Below are 22,469 nucleotides of genomic sequence, written 5' to 3'. Positions count from 1 at the left end.
AGGAAAGAGTAGGTTAGCAGAAATGTGGAGTACATCTATATATCTAAACTTGACACCATCAGCATTTGTAATTGGATGTGCATCTATTTCTCTCACTTTCATGCTGAATTTTAAGCATTCTATACATATGCCGACCATCCAGGTTTTCACTTTAAAAGAGTAGTCATCGCAGTACTGTGGCAGGACACATAAGAATGAAAGATCATCTTTTTTACAGGGGGTGCTGGGAGTGTAGCCAAGAATAGTATGCTAGAGAAGTGCACCACCACTGAGCCTCATCCCTAAACAAAGAGCTAACCCTTTGATTCAACAAAGAGAAAAACAAATTTGAAAGTTGTTACAGCAAGCATTACTGATGGAATAATATGAGAGGTGAACGTATGCAATCTAAGTAATAAAATATGCAATGTAAGCATACGTAATCTAATTACAAGCAGTGCACATTTTAAACTTTAAACAGCTTAAAGTACTCATTTCAGCTCTGTTCCATTAAATAGTAGCTGTATATCAATATCCAGAAAAAATATTACAGCATTTTCATCTATACACATAGGAATGTAGGGTGTAGATCAAGACACCAGGCATGGTGATTCCTTTTTGTTCTTTAAGCAAGAAAAAGTAAGAGGAGTTGAAGTTCAGTGTTAGCCTAGGTTAAAGTTCAGAGCCCTTGCAACACAACTACCAAGAAAAATAAACCCACAGATCAAACTATTGTATAGATACTTCTAATTTGGAAAAGATAGGAGTTTTTCACAGTGAAACCTGATGAAGCTTGGGTGCTCAGAGAGCTCATCAGCTTTAAAGGCTCAGGAGACACCTCCATAGGTTATAAAAGAAGGTTGTGTTTGCGGAGCTGCCTGTAGCTTGTGCAGCAAACTCCATGGATGCAGCTTTTGTGAGTCATCACCTGTGCTTTACATTGATTTGCCCTTAGTGCCCAATTTGGGAATCTGGGGTGAGTAGAAGTCAGTTCACCTCTTCCCAAGAAACGTCAAACTCAAGCAAAGAAAACAAAGAACATTCATTCACTTTACATTCTCCAGGATGAAAATAGGGTTATGACTTTAGTGGTTTGAATGAGAGCTCACTAAATATCCTATAAGAAAAGAAAGAATTACAAAGGAGAAGGAAATGAGGGACATTTGAGGAAAGTAGGCATTGAAATCTTAAGAAGAGAGACACACACTTAATGATTTTTCAGAATTATTTGTGGGTTTATCTAACAAAGAAAACTGCACTTATGAAGTGCAGGTGACAAAAACAAGCTGCATCCAGAAGCAGAAGCCATGCAAACATGGGCTTGCATGGGTCTTCCTGAAAACAGAAAAATAATTTAGCATCTCACATTCAGTGTGTAGCCTCTCTTGAGAATTCTCATCTCACTCCTCTTGAATGGGTGATTGGAGGACACTCCGGATATTGTACGGGATTGTTTGTTTTACTTATATTAATGAGAAGAGAATCTTTACATGACTTCTGATATAACTTGACATCTGAATACCTCTGGAATATCATTGCCTTTCCTTCATTATTCTGTTTCTTTTAAATGTATGGTACCATTAGCCTTTAATAGGCCAGGAAAAGTGAAGTAAGCTTGGCATGCATTCTACTTGTCCCCATTGTGCCTTTACCTCAGCGCTCTTTTCTCAGTCAGACCTGGGCTGACCAATTTCTTCAAAATTCACCCCAGCATGTTGTTTCCTCAGTGTCCCTCACTCACATAACCTGTTGTTTATTTTTACAGATGTACAGCATTTAACACTTTCCATTATAACAGTTACCTATCTTTATATCTCTTGACTGACATGTAAACAGGTCATTTTTACAGTTGGCTTGCCCATGTGTTATCAGCGTTCAAATGGGTTTTATCATCTACAAAGTTTCCAGGAAATATCTGTCAAATGATTTTCTCATCTTTTATGAAATAAGTTTGTCCTTAAAGTTTAATATTTACTCTAAAGTGACATAGGGTACTTTTTCATTTGAATTTTAAAAACCTTTTAGTTTTTTATATAGAAAACACTACAGATCTTAAATTTCAAAGATATTTCAAAACTTTCAGTGAATACACCCATTTTACCCATTGAATTTTCAAGGAGTATCAAACAGCAAAAGTATTGATTACTTTCTACCAATATCACTAGCTAAAAACACTCTAGAATTTTACATAATTTCATGTTAGCTTCACACAGTATATCGTTTTTATCTATTTTTCAAACTCGTGTCTTTGACTCTCATTTGTGTTGTTGAATGTGGTACATTCTGTTGTATAATTTATTCTGTTCCTAATTTTCATTTTTTCATACACAAACTATAGCTTGTAAATCAGAATCACTGCTTTTTGATTTTTCCAAAGGGTTTCATTTACCCCTCTAGTCCTGCCTCTGTAGATATGTGCCATTTAGCATTTTTGATACAAGATATATGCTGATTGGCTGTGAACATAGAATTTGAGGTGAGTACACCCAAGAGCTTGGAGAAGCTGTTTCTGTGATTATCAATTTTGCCTCTTGTTTATGTATGCTCCATCTCTCAAAGGGACGATGGAGGAAAATGTGTATGGATTCATCTAATCCACCCTGACGAATTAGGGCCTTTGATTGTCTTAAAAGCTCCAGAGACGCTGCTCTTGGAGCTCCACCCACCTTTTCCATTTCGGATGCTTCCTGGTATTAACTATTTTGTTTAAAATTGTTATTAATGACACATATTTTTCAGAAGCTCTGGAAATTTTACCCAAAAGGAAGTACATAGTTTAACAATCTAATTTAAAGTGATTATGAAGATTAGCTTTCCATGTGACTGTGGTAATTTGTAACAACTGATTTAATGCAGATATGATTTTTATCAGAAATTTGAATACATTGCATGATTCTACAGATCTCTGAACTTCTGTTGGACAGCCAGGGCATGGCATTAAGGGTAATAAGGCTTTTAAGTGGTGAATTACTTGATAATGTTAATGTGTAAAGTTTTATTATAATGTTTACTTATTTCATCAAACTTTTTATATTTGACTAATTTAAACTGATCTTGATTTTTTTACGTATTTATTTCCTTATTGTATGTGGTTGTGTGTGTTTATGTTTTTTTGGTGCATGTTCCCACAACAGCACACATGTAGAAATAAAGGAAAACATTCAGAAGTCAACTGATTCTCTCCTTCTATCACACGGGTTATGACAGAACTAAGGTTGTAACACTAGTCAACAGATGCCTTTACCTGATGAGGTACCTTGACAGCCCAACAAATCTGGCTTAACAGCTAAACTAAGCTACTCTGCCATGAATGCTAAATGCAATGATGTAAACAACCACAGCATTTAAATAAAGTAAGCTGTCATCAGTTTTAAATGAAACATAATTATGGGAAGTAGCTTCTGGTACTTCAATAGCAGGAAATAATTTCTCTTCAAATGAGAACAAATGATACATACAGATAAAACATGGTAAAAGAGTCTGTTTCGTCCAAGCTATCTTTCAAGTAATAGCTTGTGTGTGTTATCGTTTCTCCTTCATAGTTAATTACATAAACATAAAACACTCAGTGGGATCATTTTCAAGCAACAGATTTATAAACTTCACAAGTGACTAGAAAAGAATTTTATCATATGAAGCATTTCTATTTTCAAATAGACAAAGCTGAAGAAGAAGACAGTACACAACTATCATTTCAGTCGTGACTGGGACAGAGAAAATGCCGGAGCATGTAGGCTTCATTGCTCCCTACAGACCTGAATGTTTCTCTAAGAGCAGCAGGAAGCCAAGTCATGCAAATCTGCTAAGTCTTCTAGAAGCAGCCTTTACAAACAAGGCCCAGGTGGAAGAGAAAAAAAGTTGTGGATGTGACATAGATGTCAATCAACTAGAGAAGAATGGATTAAGAAAATGTGTTTTATATTTAGGTTTTGTTTGTGTGTGTGTGTGAGAGAGAGAGAGAGAGCGAGAGAGAGAGAGAGAGAGAGAGGAGAGGAGAATTTTCTACAGCCACACAAAAAGAGGTGAGAGTATTTCCAGAAAATCTGAGCAACCAGAGACTTCATAATAACTGATTTAAGTCAGACTCAAGAAGATAATTACTTTTATATTTTCTCTTATTTGTGGACCCCAAAATTTACATAAACTCACAGAAGCATATGTGTGTGTGTATGTGTGTGTGCATGTGATATGAACATTGGAATGAATCTGTCTAAGAAACAAGAGAAAGAATAAGGATGAGAAGGAAAGAAGAGTGAGATGCTGCGAATGCAGGGAGGAAAACAACCAAAAAACATGTTTGAATTTTTTCTGAAACATATATCTATATCTATATCTATATCTATATCCATATCTATCTTATTTGTGTATATATAACCTATTGATGTATATATATATGTGTGTGTATATACATATACATATACATGCATACATACATACAATGAGTATAGACCAATGTGGTGATTTGAATGAGAACGGCCACACAGGGTCATATATTTGAATGTTCATTTCAATTTCTACAATCCAGATTATAGACATGTTTGGGAAGGATTAGGAGGTATGATCTTCTTTGAGGAAATATGTCACTGGAAGTGGAATTTGAGATTTTAAAAGTTCAGCTTCTCTCTCTGCCAGCTGCCTGTGGATCAGGATATAAAATTCTCAATTACTGTACCAGCTTCATGTCTTTCTCCCTCTTACCATAATGATAATAAATTAACCCTCTAAAACTGTAAACAAGCTTCCAACTAAATATTTTTAATAAGAGTTGCCTTGGTTATGTTGTCTCTTTACAAATAATAGTAACCCTATTCTCTTTACAAATAATAGTAACCCTATCTAAGACAAATACTAAAATAGAAACAACTAGAGGAAGATAAAGGAAATAGGGAATACAAAGGAAACAGGTTCTCTGGAACCACACAGTGAAAGAATTTTGAGGATGTGTCTCTAGGGGCAATAACAGTGGAGGATAAGGAAGTAGAAGGAAGGTCTTGAGTACTGAACAAGTCAGAGATCCACCTTAAAATCTGTCAACTTTCCGATGGCTCACCTTTGGAACTGCACAATGAACTTATTCTTGAATCGCTCTAAAACTGTAGCTGGACTTTTGTGCATGAATACACAAAATGGCACATTTATTTGGAAGGTAAAAAACCCAACACATTTCTAACTTTCATTCTATTTGGAGATGCATTTGTCAGCATTTTTTTTCAGCCTTGGCTGTCCTTTACTGGGACATTAATTCATGACAATTAACTTTGTGACAAAGTGTGATGCTTAGTGAACTTGGGAAACACTTCTTTAGCTGGAAAGTCTTTTGAAGACTCCAGTACTAAGGGTAATGTGCTGCACATAGGCAACAAGGTCATGTGTTTATTTTCTGTCATTTTAGTGACTATAAAAATGGAAAAAAAATGGAACATGGTCTTTAAAGAGCCCCATCTTCCATGTTAGCATTCCCTTTAGACCATTCTACTGTTGACATTATGTGTCAACAAAGCATTTTTTACTAATAATGAAAACAAATTTAAGAGAAAGGATAATCATTGACTGGAGCATTAAATATTCCAGATGGTAGTCTCCTAGTTTTCTTTCCAGTTGCTGTGACAAAATAGCCTTACTAAAGCAAGTTTAAGAGAGAAAAGTCTTTTTCAGATCTTATTCAACTGCGTGTATAGTTTGCATTATAGTGATATTCAGTAAACATGAACTTGAGACAGCTTGTCACATCTACAGAGAGAATGGATGTTTGCATGCTTGCATTCAGCTCTCTTTCTCCTCATTTGTACCATTTAGGACTACAACGTAGGGAACAGTGCTGTCCAATTATTTTGCATGAATCTTTCTTTATTTATCCATTAAAAAGTCCAAGCTATATGCTCACAAGCCAACCAGATGTACAAAATCAGCACTGAGAGTCTCTTCTCTTCCCATTTGGTCTAAGATTCTGTCAAATCAATGCTTAAAAATTACCATCACAACTCCAACTTTTGTCAACTTTACATACAGACACATTATTTCCAAACCTTCTAACCCTTAAGTCTCCTGTTTGTTTTTGCTTAATGTAAAACAGTTCAGTTGTCATAGTCCCTAAAATTTTCATTTTTTCAGAAGTCAAAAATGTACTTTAACTTTTTATAAAATAAAAAGATAGTTTTTTGCCCCTATACACAGTGGTCCAGAGTCAACATTCTAAGAAAGTAGAATCTGGGCAGAGCATGACAACTGTCTTAGATATTGTAATATTGTTGTGAAGAGACAACATGACCAACTTATAGAAGAATACTTTTATCTGGGGTCTTGCTTATAATTTTAGAGGGTTAGTTCATGTCCATCCTGATCTGGAGCATGGTGGCAGGCAGGCATGTTGATGACCAATACATTTTATCTTATATCCTGACACATAGACATCAGACAGAAACATTGAGCATGACTGGGCAGAGTGTGAGGTTTTGAAACTTCATAGCCCATCCCCTGTGATACCTCTCCTCCAATATGACACGTGGCTCTTCTAACAAGACCACATCTTTCAATCCTTCTTACACAATATGCTAACTAGGTACTAAGTATTTAAATAAATGAGCTTGCAGGGGTAGTACTCATCCAAATCACTACAAGAAGAAGCAGTCACATATAAGAAAATCTAGCAGGGAAACACCAAAATCTTCAGCTCAATGTCAATCACTTGGGACATATCACATAATCTTCTGTATTTCAAAGGATATAGGTAACACCATTCCTTCAACTGTGCTACCTGCACAACCCACAGCTTCTCTCTTAGGCATAGGATGGCACTACTCGACATTTTCAGCTCTCTTTGGAGGATATCCCATGGTTCTGTGTGTCTCTAATATCTTATGGTTTTAAAACTAATAGTCATTTTTTTATCTTGATAAATGATATGTTGGGTTATCTTTACAGGATATTATGTCATGCAACATAGTACCTAGCCTCAGTTGTTCTCCATGACTTCTTCTGTCTCATAAACTTGATTTCAAAACTAGTTCCACTTGGATAGTATCTCTGATACTATCATGTACTACCTTCCAACTGGAGATTTAGCCTTAACTCCTTGAAACTATTTATATCAGCTTCTGTGTACTAACTCTGTCCCAGGGTAGCACAAGAGGCTTACTCCCTGATGAGTTTCATCTCTCTATAAATTCACGTTGTTTTTTCAGCACCAGCATGAATACCAGCCTGCCTTATAGTTCCTTTTTAAAACAAATTAGTACACTATGTTTAAATTCAGCTTCACTTATCTTTGAGAACACACCCAGAATGCAGCGAGATTCTTAGATAAAAATATCACATGAATGGCTCCTCTCCATTTCCTAATGTAATCCTTGGTCTTCTTGAAACCCCTTAGACTAGATTTCCCTCAACCTTCTTATCTTCCTATGTTTAACTATAATGCCTCAATAAGGTGTTCTCATAGCATTCCTTGACTTTTCTAACACAACGTTCAAAATTGTTTCACATTCCTCCCCCAAACATCTTCCGAGGCCGAAAAACTACACAATAACAAAATAGGGCTGCTCACACTAGAAGCCTTACTCATCAGTGGGGAATGACTTCCATCCTGCTGTCCTTTCTAGTTTCTGTAATAAAATACCCCTATAGAATCAATTTTAAGGGAGAAAGTAATTTCAGCTCAGAATACCAGGCTTCAGTCTCTCACTGCAGGGAAGTTAAAGTGATAGCAACCAGCAACTGGTCATATCCTCAGTCAAGAACAGACAGAGAAAGAAGATATGCATTTTGCCATTCAGGTCCACCTTTCCTTTTAACATCCAGTTCAGGACACAAACACATTTAGTGGTGGTACCCACTTAACCTATACAAAATCCCAAAGACACACCATAAGTCTTTCTGTTTGGCATAATTCTTAATTGGCATTCCCTTCCCAGGTGACTCTAGCTTCAGTCAAGTTACCAATCAACTAACGATCCATTAAGTGATTTGGAATTCTGATTTGCCTACTTTTTCACAAGCACAAACCTAAGGGAAATATTTTACAGCATAAATAACATTTAGAAAACTCATTTTTCTCTTTGTGACCATATTTACTGAGAACCTATTTTGAGAAATAGTCTATATTTTGAATTATTTAATTTTGTGTGCCAGCCATCAGTGACATATACACATAAACACACCTACATCATCTCATATATGTACAAAATTATAGTCTCTTGTTTAAATAACCTCAATAAAATCATATTAATGTCGATTAAAAGACTATATTATTAAAACACAAAATCGAAGTTAAGAAGAAGATACTAGGTTTATTGAAGAAGTATATATGTTTTTAGCTACTTTACCTCTGAAAGAGAAATTTGCTTTGGTATGGGATTGTTCTCATAACATCATGTGGGCATGTCATGGGGATAAAGATTATATTCCATAGCGACTTTGAGACAGATTTCATTAAAAATGAGAACTAGTTATTAAAAAGAGGAAAAGTAAAAAAAACCCTGGTTTCTTGAAAATTCAGAGAATTTTCTTTCTAATAACTCAGCTTTAATGAAGACTCATGGCCTTTCTTTAGTAAAGAAAGAATTCCTGTTTCACCTGTGGTAATCTTCCAGAATCTCACTGCTTCTAGATTTCTGTGGTGATGAATTGCAATATATATGTGTATGAAGAGGTAAATAGTGTGCACAAAATGGCCTTTTAAATCACTGCCCAGAGTTATTGTAAAATATTGACTTTCTTCCAACAATAAATTCACTTTTCAGGTCTCAGACACCGTCTGAATTCCAATGTTATGTAAATGGAGAGGTAGCACTTGGTGATTGGCATTCTCCTTCCTGCCAGCCTGTGTGTGGGCCCCCACATAGGCGGCCATTGATTTGTAGGCTGTGCTAAGTTATTCTCTCCACCGGGAGCTTGGTGGCAGGTGTATTTGACCACAGACTCTGATATCAGTCAATAATTTCATGTTGAACTGTTTGCTCAAGTGTTTGACTTTTTTTCTGTATTTGTCTGTGGTATTGCAAACCAGGACTGTAAAATTTCCTCTTTCTTCTTAATATTCCATTATTACCTCCTCACGATGGTTATGGACAATTCCTTTTCTTTCTATAAGATATGTGGTGTTATTGCTTGACTTTGTCTTTGAACTAGGAGCATAGGGTGAGCTACATCTTAAAAAATACAATCCTTCCATTGTTTGTGGTTTCCAGGTTATGAAGAGCATCTTGACTATTACAAAACATCTCATATGTAAATTAATGTTAAAAACTCAAAGTCAACATGTTCTTATAATAAATAAATTGTGAAAATAGTGAAGATAAATCTATGCATAATGCTCAAAACAGTAGCCAAATGTTTATAATTCCATTCCTCCATGAAGTGCTAGAACAAATTCATTCACATCTTAATTTATTCCTTTGAAAAATGTGCAGAGTTCCAGACTTGGTGTACACTGTCACACATACTTTCTGATAACTTCTTAATTAAAATGCATAAAAGTGTTTTAATAATTTTACATTTACAAATTTTCATGGTACCATTTATAGCAAACTTGGATAGAAGACAAGTTCGGTTTTAGAATAAACTGAAAATTTTTCAAATAGCTGGGGTTCTTTGACAGGGAAACTCAAACTGAATTATATTTTAGAACCTAGAGATTGTTTTCCTAAGAGCTTCAGTTAGGAACAAGAATCAGTGTGCAGGTTAAGGACTAAAGAGATGACCATAGTTAACCTTTTATTGCTTTTATTTTCTTGTAAATATGCTGATATTCCAGTTTCAGACAAATAAAAGCATACTATATTGTTCCAAGCATCAATTTACATGCCAAAATCAATGCCTGTTGCAAATTTCATAACTAGCCACTGTGATGTATTTGGCTCTTTAAAATGAGAGTTCTTCTTATTCATTCATTTGGAGATCTTAAACAAGAGATAGATGATGTTCTATTCACTATACATCACCGAACACATTCTATGCACAAACACACATTTAAATCTCTGAAAGCAAATCTGTTCCACAGTAGCCCTATATAAGCATTAGCACCAGTAGCAGTGTGCATTTGAAATCAATTATTTCTGAATAAATTACTGAAATTATTACTGGAAAATATTTCTAAAGGTATAAAATATTCTCTATAAATGTCAGTATAGTCATCAAAGTTCACATTCATTTTTTTCAAGATATTTATCAGCTACTGAGAAAAACATTATTATTATTTCTTCTTTAGTTACTACAGGCTCTTTCCGAGTGTTGTTTCAAGTACTTCAAGGATTTGTCCTTAAGCTCTCCATTCATGGTCATTTTGTTTTTCATATGAATTGATCCATTTATGGTTATGAACCAGCTGTCTTTTAACTTTAGTTCTCTTTTTAAAAATGTGATTTATTTTATTATTTTGATTTATATGTATTTCTGAATATACATATATGCAAATATGTTGAGTCCTCATGGAATCTAGAATAGGACATTAAACTTCCTGCAACTAAAATTTCAGGCAAAACTATTAAGAGTGACTTCTCACAATTAATTGCCTTCAATCCCTATCTTTGATTGTTTTCTCCCCTTTACCGTATTCCTTCACCTTCCCCCTTCACTGTTCTCTCCCTTCATTCCCCAAATCAGATGACAGCCCCTAAGCTTCATCTCTCTTATTTTATCAGTTCTAGAAAGCACATTGAACAGCAGATACAGGCACAAAAGAGATATATGCTCAAGTAAGTAAACATAGATTCCAGAGGAAGTCTAAGATTAAAGCTAACCAGCCTAGAGAATGGGAAAAGATCTTCACCAACCTCACATCGGACAGAGAGCTGATCTCCAAAATATACAAAGAACTCAAGAAACTTTACATCAAAAGTACAAATAATTCAATAAAGAAATGGGGTACATACCTAAACTGAGAACTCTCAGAAGATGAATCTAAAATAACTGGAAGATATTTAAAGCAATATTCAACATCCTTAGTCATCAGAGAGATACAAATCAATACAACTGTGAGATTCCATCTTGTACCTCTCAAGATCAAAAACACTGATGACAACTTATACTGGAGAGTATATAGGGTAAAGGGAACACTCCTGCATTGCTGGTGGGAGTAAAAGCCTGTACAATCCCTTTGGATGTCAGTGTGGTGATTTCTCAGAAAATTAGGAAACAACCTTCCTCAAGACCCAGCAATACCACTTCTGGGTATATATCCAAAGGATGTTCAATTGTACCACAAGGATATGTTCTCAACTACATTCATAGCAGCATTATTTGTTATATTCAGAACCTGTGAACAATCTAAAAGCCCCTCATACAAAGAATGGATAAAGAAGATGTGGTATATTTATATAATGGACTACTACACAGCAGAAAAAATAATGACATCTTGAAATTTGTCAAGCTAAACTTGCGAGAAAATGGATGGATCTAGAAAATGTCATATTGAGTGAGGTAACCCAGACCCAGAAAGACAAGCATAATATGTACTCACTCATAAGTGGCTTTTAGACATAAAGCTAAGAAAACCAGACTACAATTCACAGTTCCATAGAAATTAGACAACAAAGAGGATCCAAGAGAAATATACATGGATGTAATCTACTTGGAAAGTAAGAAAAGACAAGATATCCTGAGTAAATTGGGAGTGTGGGGATCATGGGAGAGGGTAGAAGAGGAGTGGGGAGAAAGGGAAGGGAGGGGAGAAAAATATATACCTCAATAACAACAATTAAAAAAACATTTATCAAAACTCAAGGACTACAAACTTTAATCTGTACACTCCAGACAATGTAAACCTGGCCTAGAATTAATGCATAAATGATGCATTGATTTAGTCTATTTTTCACAGGGGGTTTCTGAGAGTTGGAAAATTACAAACAGGTCAAATAGACAAAAAATCTTAAAACTAACTGGAGAACACATACAAAAGCTGACAATTGGTGGTGTACTTAAACTAAGTTTAAGTTGAGAGTAGTGTATTTTTTTCATTTTTCAATTTATGAACTCCTTCTCAGTTATAATGTTTAGGGTGTTTAAGCTTATGAATGCGTAAGGTCAAATAAGAGTTCAGTTATTTTCCAGAAAAAACACTACCTATATCCCTTATGTAACTTTTATAATATTAATTTAAATTATACTCCACTTAGGGAAGGAAATTTGTATTTTCTATGTTTTGAGGTTGCAAAACCAATGTAAAATATTTTTAAAAAATATTACCCCTTACTAATACTTGAATTCGTCAAAATATTGTCATATTTTTGGGCTGCTGCATAAAGTAAAATGAAGATGTCATCTGATCAGTAAGTACAAGTTATTTTTTAGTTTTATCTGTAGCTTACCACTTAAAGAGATGAAACAATCACTAGAGCACTGCATATGAGCCTGTGGAATTTTATTCTCTCAGTACAAAGGCCTGTGTGCTTCATTTGAGAGGGTGGGAGGAAGCATATGGAATGATAAGAAACCTGTTAAAAAAAGTTTCAGGTTCGAGCATGGTAACTTAGGCGCTCACAGAAAAAGTCACGCACAGCTAAATAAAATAGCTGAAGAAAGTGAAAAGGCACATAACAAAATTAGATGTTCTGAGGAGATGAGGGCAGAAGTTCTACTTAATCTGAACAGTTAGAGGCAAAGTAGGTTTCCTCAGAAGACAAAGGATGAGCTCACCGTGAAAAAGCTAGCAAAGGAAGTAGAATGCATTTGAGAGGTGAAGAATAACATTCGGTGTGATTTAACAGGTAACAAAATCATCTGGAGGTGTGACTTTCAGAATCTTGGTGTCCTTCCCAGGATATTGAGGCATAACTTTTAAACAATGGGACTCTCAGAGAAGCATGACCAGAGAAGCTTTTTCACCACTGTAGGTTACAGAGCATCAGTGACTTGAAGGGTACAGGGTATACTGGGCATAGAGTCTTCAGGAGTTTCTGTGGTGCAGAAACTACCAGCCAGAGTGTACCATCCATAGTGGGAGAAAACAAATGTTTGCTAATTTCATTTCTCTGATGCACCCACTTCATGAACTCACAGTTCCAAACATTTGCCATCCACAAGTTTGTCTTGTGTTTTGTTAGTAGTATTCTTGCTTTATGAAACACCTTCTCATTCTTATATCCTTTGCGGATGATCAGGTGATGATCAAGTAGGACCTTTTCTAACGCCCTGTGTAAATTGGATTTGCAGAGTTGTGGTCTGTGGTCTGTGAGAAGGCAACCTCTTTCCTATTAGGTGCTGTTAGATAAACTTGTGTGCCTCTTAGTCATGGAGCAATAAGAGCAAACAAATGCAGATTGGATTGCATTTTTAAGAAAATGCAAGACAAAATCACATGGTAATCTGTGCAGCCAGTACACTGAAGAAAGACAGTAATACTGAAATTACTTGAGAAAGTTCAAAACACTGTATTCCATACAAAATAGCATCAAGTGTTTGATCACACAAAGGAAACCAAAAGATGGTCTTTTCAGGTGTCTTATCAATTACCAGTATTGCCTGAGGTTGTGTACCTTCAGCATCAGCACTGTGCCGCTGTGTGGAGTATAACAACTTGCTCTGTCAGTTCTTGAAGACATTATCTGTATTTTTCCATTCCTATAGCATTATCCTTATTCTTGGTAAGTATCAATTTATTTCTACGTGACAGAGTGTTATTTATCTAAAATATTATTTTTTCTGAAAATGCATAAACCCAATGTATCTGAACAAAAAAGAGTTCTCAGAATATCTCTCAGAGTTCATGATTATTTCTCCTATAATACTGCTAAATACAATTAAATCATGAAAATTTACCAAACATCTATTTAGCTCATTAGTCTGGCTTTTCAGCCCTTTATCTCAATTATTCGGCCTTAAATAGCCATATGTATTAAAAGCTAGCCTCGTGCAAGCCTTTACTCTTTATATCAACATAAAAAGTCCTGGGCCATTTTGACTTTGCTTGGGCAAACACTATCCTAAGACACTAGAAGGGTAAATATGTGAGCAAGGCATTTCTTTCACTTACATGCATTTCCCTGGGTTACTGATAGTATTGACAAACACACTCATTGATCCAGATTTCTTTAGTCTTCTACACCACTCACAAATACCTGTGCCTTCATCCTAATGCACCACAGATACATAATGGGTGCAGGCATATCCCAGTATACCTATTGTGTAGGTAGTTATCAAGATAACCATACATGAGCTTTCTTTAAAGCAATATGGTAGAAGCTCTACTCATCAGTTCTAAGCATAATCCCTTGTTGAAGACTCGATTGCTCTGTGAGTATGCTCTGGGAAAATTGAAATTTGCCCTGGATAAACGTCCATCATAAATTCAACTAGCTACATCTCTATTATCACAGGAAATATGATGATGGATTAGAATATCAGCAACCCATTTCAGCAAAAGTAATTTTTAATTTGTTAAAATTTGATTAAGCTTTACTTAACTTTATTTCTGGTCATAGATTTGTGTATTTTATTGTGTGTCCTATCAGAAAATAGGCCTATATTAAACTTTGTGTATGTGCATGCATGTGTATATATGCAGAAGTATTTGCATATGTGTGCATGTGTATATAGAGGCTAGATCTTGATATAGTTGTCTTTCTCAGTCATTTTCCATCTTCATTTTTTGAAACAGAGATCCCTATCCCAGCCCCATTGAATCTAGATGTCAATGATTTGGCTAGACATGGTAGCCACCATTACCAGTTTTTTAACCTGGGTGTTGAACTCAGACTCTTGTTCATAAGAATCACCTTATTAATTAAATCATCTCCTCTGAGACTATTCTTTTCTATTTAAAAAAAATAATGTTGTAATGTTTAATGAACGCAATGAATGAATACATTTATGATGCATTTCAATTAATTTGAAAAACATCATTATCTAGAAAATTCCTGCTATGATCAAATTATAATGTAACATTTATGTGACACACACGTTCTGCCCTGACATTTTTCAACCAGTCCTCACTGAAACTTCTATGTCTCATTTTATATATGCCACTGATGCACAGAGTGATAATGTCCTGTTTTAGGCTGAGATGATAACACAATCCTGCAAATTTAACACTGAAGACACTGAAACACGAGGATCATAAGTCCATAGCACACCTGGGCTACACAGCAAGACTGTAGCTCAGCATACCACAACCAACTTCAACTCATTCCATTTGACTAGAAAAATGTTTGTGATTTAAACTGTACACATATAAGTAACAAGTGAATGCACTATTAATTGAGTCAGCTAAGACTAGTTGACACTAAGGTGTCCTGAATGAGATCAGAGAATATAAACCGAAAATATGCAACCTAAAAACTGAATAATTTTGGCACAGAGAGGCTCATCCCATGTAGAAAATGCAGCAATCCCTCACTACAGAAATAATTGGAAAACTGAGTGTGAGGACTGTGCTCTAAATTGCAATATATTTGAAAATTCAAGATTTTTTTTAGTATACAAAATTCATAGAATAAAATTTCTCCAAGTAACTAATAACCGACAGATGTGTAACTATTACAAGTAAGATTTTAAAATAATGAATGATAAAAAGTTATTCTTGCTATCAATATAGCTACCTCAAGAGGGTATAATTTTAAATATCCTTATTCTGATGAAAAAAATATGAAACTGTGTTACAAATTTATCCTTTACAGATTACAAGTAGAAAAAATGATACCTGAAACAAAGTTTTAATGTTTTAAAGCCTCGTGTAGTATGGGAAGTCCTACTGTATATATGAATTTTTACTGGTTAATTAGTAAAGAAGCTGGTTTGGCCTGTGATAAGGCAGAGTACAGCTAGGCAGGGAAAACTAAAGTGAATGCTTGGAGAAATAAGGCAGAATTTTAGAGATGGCCTGTAGCCAACAGAGGGGAAAGATGCAAGCTGCCAGCTGGAACCTTGCTGGTAGGCCATAAGCCTCGTTGTAAAATATAAAATAATTAAAATTGGTTAATACTAGATATAAGAGCTAGCTAGAAATATGCTTAAGGGATTGGTCAATTTAAATAATATAGTTTTAAATTTATATTATTTTATAACATAGTACTTAAATATTATATACTTATAGATTTAAATAAAATAGTTTCTGAGTGATTGTTTTGGGACTAACTGGCTGGGAAATAAACAAGTGGCCTCCTACAACAAAATGGCTCACCAATGTGGTTGACTATATCCACATAAAACCTGAGAAAGCTTAAACAAGAATTCTAGATACAGAGAGAGAGAGAGAGAGAGAGAGAGAGAGAGAGAGAGAGAGATTAAGACAGCTTCTGGTTGCTGGTGGTGTTCCACAATTTCTTTAAGAGTGGTCTTTCTTACTCAGCAGTAGTGGATAAAACAAGTGTGGATTTGAACTGCAGCTTCCTGGGCTGTGCTGTCCCCACAAACTCTAACTCTTTAGGTAGGTCTGGCTATGGAGCATTTAAATGGGGTTTGTGAACAGAGTGATACAGCATGCTTAATGGCAACACAGACCTGCTGTGACCTGACCCTGGATCTGGGGCAGAGAGAATGGCTCTCAGAGGCAACGAGCAAACTTTCAACATGTTGGACAGTGTATTGTCAAAAGGAAAAGCAGTCTTAGTCCTAGTAATGCTGTTTAACATTTCAAGAAGTACTCCTGGACAGAAAAGAATTTCAGACACCTAATAGGACAGATTCCAACATAAAAGACCTCTAAATAAGACGCTGTGTGTTTAAAAATTGTACATAGGCTTTAGAGGGAAGAAAAAGAGAAAAGAGGCATAAAATGTAATATAAAAAATTACAGACAGTCATAGATTAAAGGAGTAAAGATAATAAAATAAATATTAAACTTGTAGAAAATGTAATAAATAAGAAAAATAGCCACATTTATGATGATTTAGATGAAATATACACTGAGAGTCTGGGTTATGTAAATTATTGTGTTTTATTTAACTTTTTTGACTGTAAGGAGCAAGGTACAGAGAGACATTTCATTGTATGGGATTATGAATTTATGATAAAAATTAAAATACATATAAATGTTGTGACTGTAATTCTTGCTTGATAGCAGTTTTGTTATTAGTAATTTTACTATTTTAAAGTTAAAACCTTCCTATTTATCTAAACAAAAAAGGCAAAATGGAGTGGGATGTCCTTATGCATATAAATTGCTTTTATTGATTAAATGAATAAAGAAGCTGGCTTGGCCTGTGATAGGGCAGAATAGAGCTAGATGGGGAAAACTGAACTAAATTCTGTGAGAATGTAGGTGGAGTCAGAGAGACAGCATGTAGCCACCAGAGGGGAAAGACCTTGCTGGTAGGTCATGAGCCTCATGATAAAATATAAAATAGTGAACACGGGTTAATACTAGATTTCAGATCTAACTAACAATATGCTTATATGATTGCTGAAGCAGCGATTTAAATAATAAAGTTTTTGAGTGATTATTTTGGGTCTAAGCAGCTGGGAAACAAACAAGTGCTCTCCTACAATACTCATGTACTTGCTGTTGTGTTTGATGCATCTTGTCTGTTGCTTTAACTTTCTAGATGTGGAAGGAGGTGGATCAGAAATTGCATCAAGACTATTCTACAAGTCTTCCACTTGTTCGGTTAGAGATACTCTGAGATATTTTATGCTATTTGTGGCTATTTTGAAGGGAGATGTTTCTCTGATTTCTTTCTTAGCCCATTTATCATCTGTGTATAGGAGGGTTACTGTTTTTTTGTTGTTGTTGTTAATCTTGTATTGTATCCTTCTACATTACTGAAAGTGTTTATGAGTAGTAGAAGTTCCTTCGTAGAATATTTTTTTGGGGGGGTTGCTTATGTAAACTATCATATCATCAGCAAATAGTGGAGTTTGACTTCTTTTCCAATATGTATCTCCTTGAGCTACTTTTGGTTGTCTTATTGCTCTAGCTATGTCTTCAAGAACTATATTGAATAGATATGGAGAGAGGGGACAGCCTTGTCTCATTCCTGATTTCAGTGGGATTGCTTGGAGTTTCTTTCCATTTAGTTTAATATGGGCAGATGGCTTGCTGTATATTGCCTTTATTATGTTTAGGTATTTTCCTTGTATCCCTGCTCTCTCCAAGACTTTTATCATGAAGGGATGTTGTATTTTGTTGAAAGATTTTTCAGCATCTAATGAGATGATCATGTGGTTTTTATTTTTCAGTTTGTTTATATGGTGGATTATGTTGACAGATTTTTGTGTGCTGAACCATCCCTGCATCTCTGGAAAGAAGCCAACTTAATCATGGTGGATGATGGCTCTGATGTGTTCTTGGATTCGATATGCCAATATTTTATTTAGTATTTTTGCATCAATGTTCATGAGTGAGAATGGTCTGTAATTCTCTTTCTTAGTAATGTCTTTCTATGTTTTGGGTATCAGAATAATTGTAGCTTCATAAAAAGAGTTAGGCAATGTTCCTTCTGTTTCTATTGTTTGTAGTAATTTGAAAAGTATTTGTATAGTGGGAATGCAAGCTGGTACAGCTCCTTTGGATATCAGCGTGGTGATTTCTCAGAAAATTAAGAAACAACCTTCCTTAAGACCCAGTAATACAACTTTCGGGTATATATCCAAAGGATGCTCAATTGTGCCACAAGGATATGTGCTCAACTATGTTCATAGCAGCATTGTTTGTCAAAGCCAGAACCTGAAAATAACCTAAATGTCCCTTGACCAAAGAATGGATAAGGAAAGTGTGGTACATTTACACAATGGAGTACTACACGGCAGAAAAAAATGGCATCTTGAATTGTGCAGGCAAATGGATGGAGCTAGAAAACATCATTTTGAGAGCAATAACTCAGACCCAGAAAGACAATTATCACATGCACTTTCTCATAAGTGGCTTTTAAAAATAAAGCAAAAAAAAGCCCAGAAATCACAATCCCAGAGAACCTAGACAGCAATGAGAACCTTAAAAGAGACATAAATGGATCTAACCTACATGGGAAATAGAAAAAGACAAGATCTCCTGAGCAAATTGGGAGCATGAGAACCTTGGGAGAGTGTTGAAGGAGGGGTGATAGGCAGGGAGGGGAACAGAGAAAAATGTAGAGCTCAGTAAAAATCAAAAAAAAAAAAAAGAAAAAGGAAAAAAAAAGATTTGTCTACATTACATGGGATTTTGTGTTAAAAACATAAGCCAACCAAGATCTTGTTCTAGATTTTAGATTGTCTTCCTCACATATTAAATTAAAATGCAAATTCTTCATGAAAAAATATTACTAGTACAACTGCATCACTATCTCTGCATTAGCTCAAATCATTTGTGTCTCATTTTCACAATATATAAACAACAATTATACATACTCTTTCAGTAAACAAATGACTATAAATCCAAAGGCAGTTTACAAATTAGATATAAACTCAATGACAAAGTCACTAAAATCCAAATAACAAAATTAATGTTATTAATGTGTTATTTTGGCTTTACCAAATTAAACACTAATCACAAAATAAATATACTAAATTTATTATAATGAGCCACTTGTTATCCAACTGTTTCATAATTCTGCTTTCAGGGGTTTTCCCCCGTTTAAAGAGCACTGAAGTTTTATTAACATTTACAATGATACCATTTGGCTCTGACCTTTGAAACATGTTGGCTCTCTATTGTTTTCTCTTCATTCAGGGTGAACTCAGAATATGTGACAGTGTATGTAGCATGGTTTTACCTTAGGATTACAAATTCAGGTATAATTAAACACTTCTCACATTAATCTACTAATGACTAATACTAATGATTCTCCTTGGTCATTATCCTGTATTTTGTTTGGATTACTCTTTATACACTTGATGAAGATAATGGTGAATAGTGAAAATATAAATATAATTTGAGTCTTCTTAAGGAAACCCAAGATTAAGGGAAGTGAATCTATATGCCTCAGAATGATAATTATTTTTCAATAAGTACTTTTACTCCAATTACTTTATTATCTAATAAAACTACCCATAAAATGTTAGTTGCTTACCTTTAATTAGATTAGGCTTTTGAAGTTTGGAAAGGATGGGGAACACTGGAAATGCCAATAATCAGAACTCAAGTGCTGAAGGGCTGGGAATATATCTCACTGTTTTAATGAATCAATGGGGATTAGTAAAAAGTTTGGAAAGTGCTTCTGAAAGCTGAAAACAGAAAATTTTGCAGTCGTGTATTTATATAATGAGAAAAAAGACAAAAGCCTAGAGTTATGGAAGCCAGGCCAAGCTAATTTGAGAGACTGATGGGTACAACTTAAAATAGGTCAGTGCAGAATGAAGGTAGGTAGAACTAACATTCTTTGGCAAGTAATTAGAAATTGAGATGTTAACCTTGATATTAAGGTTTAACACTAGGATTACTGAAAGGATTGTTGGCTACTATAATATCGTACTGTATTTCTATGACTACATTAAAAATTATCAGAAAATTAAAGTTTTATGAAAGCAAATAAAATCATCTCACCATTTGTGCATGTAAACTGGGCACTGTTTGATTCAGCTCTCTGCTCAAGGCCCTAATCAGCAGAACCCTGCTATGACCATCTAGGCTAAGGTTCTTTTCTACACAGCTTGTTTTTTAAACTGAGTACATTTTCTAGTGGTTGTAGGATGTAGCTGTAGTTCTATTTTCCTTCTGGCTTTCCTTATGGGAATCACTTTTTATGTGTGCTCATAGTTCTTGAATTGGTGGCACTCGAGAGGCTGTTCTCCGTGGCTGCTTTTCTATCTCTTATATCAGCTACAATGCAATTGCCCGTATCCTCCTCTTTTCCCTACTGGGTAAATAGCTTACCTACCATGAAGAACTCACTATCTTGTGTTAGACTTGCTTATAGTATCTCCGTGTGTTCTATTAATTCTTTGAGAATTTCATATGCTGTACTTTAATCATATTCATAACCAGATCCTCCCCTTAATACACCAGATCCAGGTCCACTCTCTCACACTCTAAATTATGTCTTCCTTATCTTTAAGTTCATAGCCCATCTAGTCCGATTTGTTCAGTTCTTTTACTTCTAGGTCTGGGGCTACCCACTGGAGCATGATTGATATACGAGGACATCTGTAAAAGAAAAATTACTGCAAATCCCCTAGAATATAGCATCTTCCCATAACTCCTCAGCTGAGAGTGTTTGCTCATGATTTTCTTTCCACTTCAGAGGTCAGTCAAGCATTGCTGGGGCAAAACACTGTTTTTTGGACATGACAAGAAAGATACACTGATGACCTCAGAACAGCTGGAATGATCTCACTATTCTGAAGTCAACTAGTTTGAGACTTTACTTATGATCTCTCTCTTAATGGCAATGCTCAGATGACCTCCAATTGAATCACTAGAAGAAGGGGTGTGTGTGGTGATATTCTGTTTGTGCTGTAACAAATAAAGCTTCCCTGATGATGAGAGTGTGTCACTATCCACACTAGTTAGCCATAAAGCGCAGGGAGTGGTGGCACACACTACTTTATTCCCAACACTCGGGAGACAGGGGCAGACAGATCTCTGTGAGTTCAAGGCCACCCTGAGCTGCTAAAGATGGAATCTGTCTAAAAGATAAACAGAACTCAAAAAAAAAGGTAATCCCAGCACTTGGGATCACTTTCCTTTAATTCTAGCACTAAGGAGGTGGAGACAGGTGATATTGATGGGCAGAAAAAAGAATATAAGGCAGGAGAAGACAGGAGCTCAGTATTCAGTCTGAGGTTTCATAGAGATGGCATTCAGTCTGAGGTCTTGTAGAAGCAGGATACCCCACTCAGTCTGAAGATTCCATAGAAGTAAAAACTAGTGGCTGGCTGCTCTGCTTCTCTGATCTTTTAGCTTTCACCCTCTAATATTTGACCCTGGGATTTATTATTAAGATAACTAGAATATGAGCAACAGAATTAATGCTTGCTACAAGTGAGTTTCTCAGTGCTTGTACATATTGAAATTCCTGGTGGGTAAAATCTTTACCATTTGATACATACATATCAAAGAAATATGAAGTATAGTTACACAAGCTGACATTCTCAAGTAGGCTTGCCTCAAGTGATATGCCAAATCTTAAACAGTAAGAGGTGTTACAAAGATATCAAGAGTGAATAAAGTCAACTCAGTATTTAGAAAAAAATTACAAAAAGATCAGTAACATAAATAAAGCAGAAACAAGAGACCTGGATGCCTTGACAGTAACCAGGTATCAATCAGAACTATCACAAAAGAAAATTTTTTCAACATGTAAAATTCTCTGTCTATTAAGAATAACCAGAGAACCCAAATTTAATGTATCTCTTTAGTTTTAAAATTTGGCAATAATTCCAGAAGATTTATAATTCAAACAAACAAACAATATGTGGGCCAAGCCAAATATGTATAAGGGCAGGCCAATTTTTGACCTCTGCTATACAAGATTTATTTTCTTAATTGCTTATTAAATCACTCTCATTAATGCATAGTCATACCTCAGGCTGATGTTGAGAATAAGGTAGATCTTTCCCCCCTATATTTTTAATGAATTAAAAACTGCTTTGGACCTATAGCAAGGCAGAACACTTAGGTAGGCAGAGAAAGCTAGGCTTAC

Source organism: Myodes glareolus, chromosome 23 (assembly GCF_982192425.1).
Source record: "Myodes glareolus chromosome 23, mMyoGla1.1, whole genome shotgun sequence".
Classification (NCBI taxonomy): domain Eukaryota; kingdom Metazoa; phylum Chordata; class Mammalia; order Rodentia; family Cricetidae; genus Myodes; species Myodes glareolus.
Note: the sequence above shows the minus strand (reverse complement) of the source record.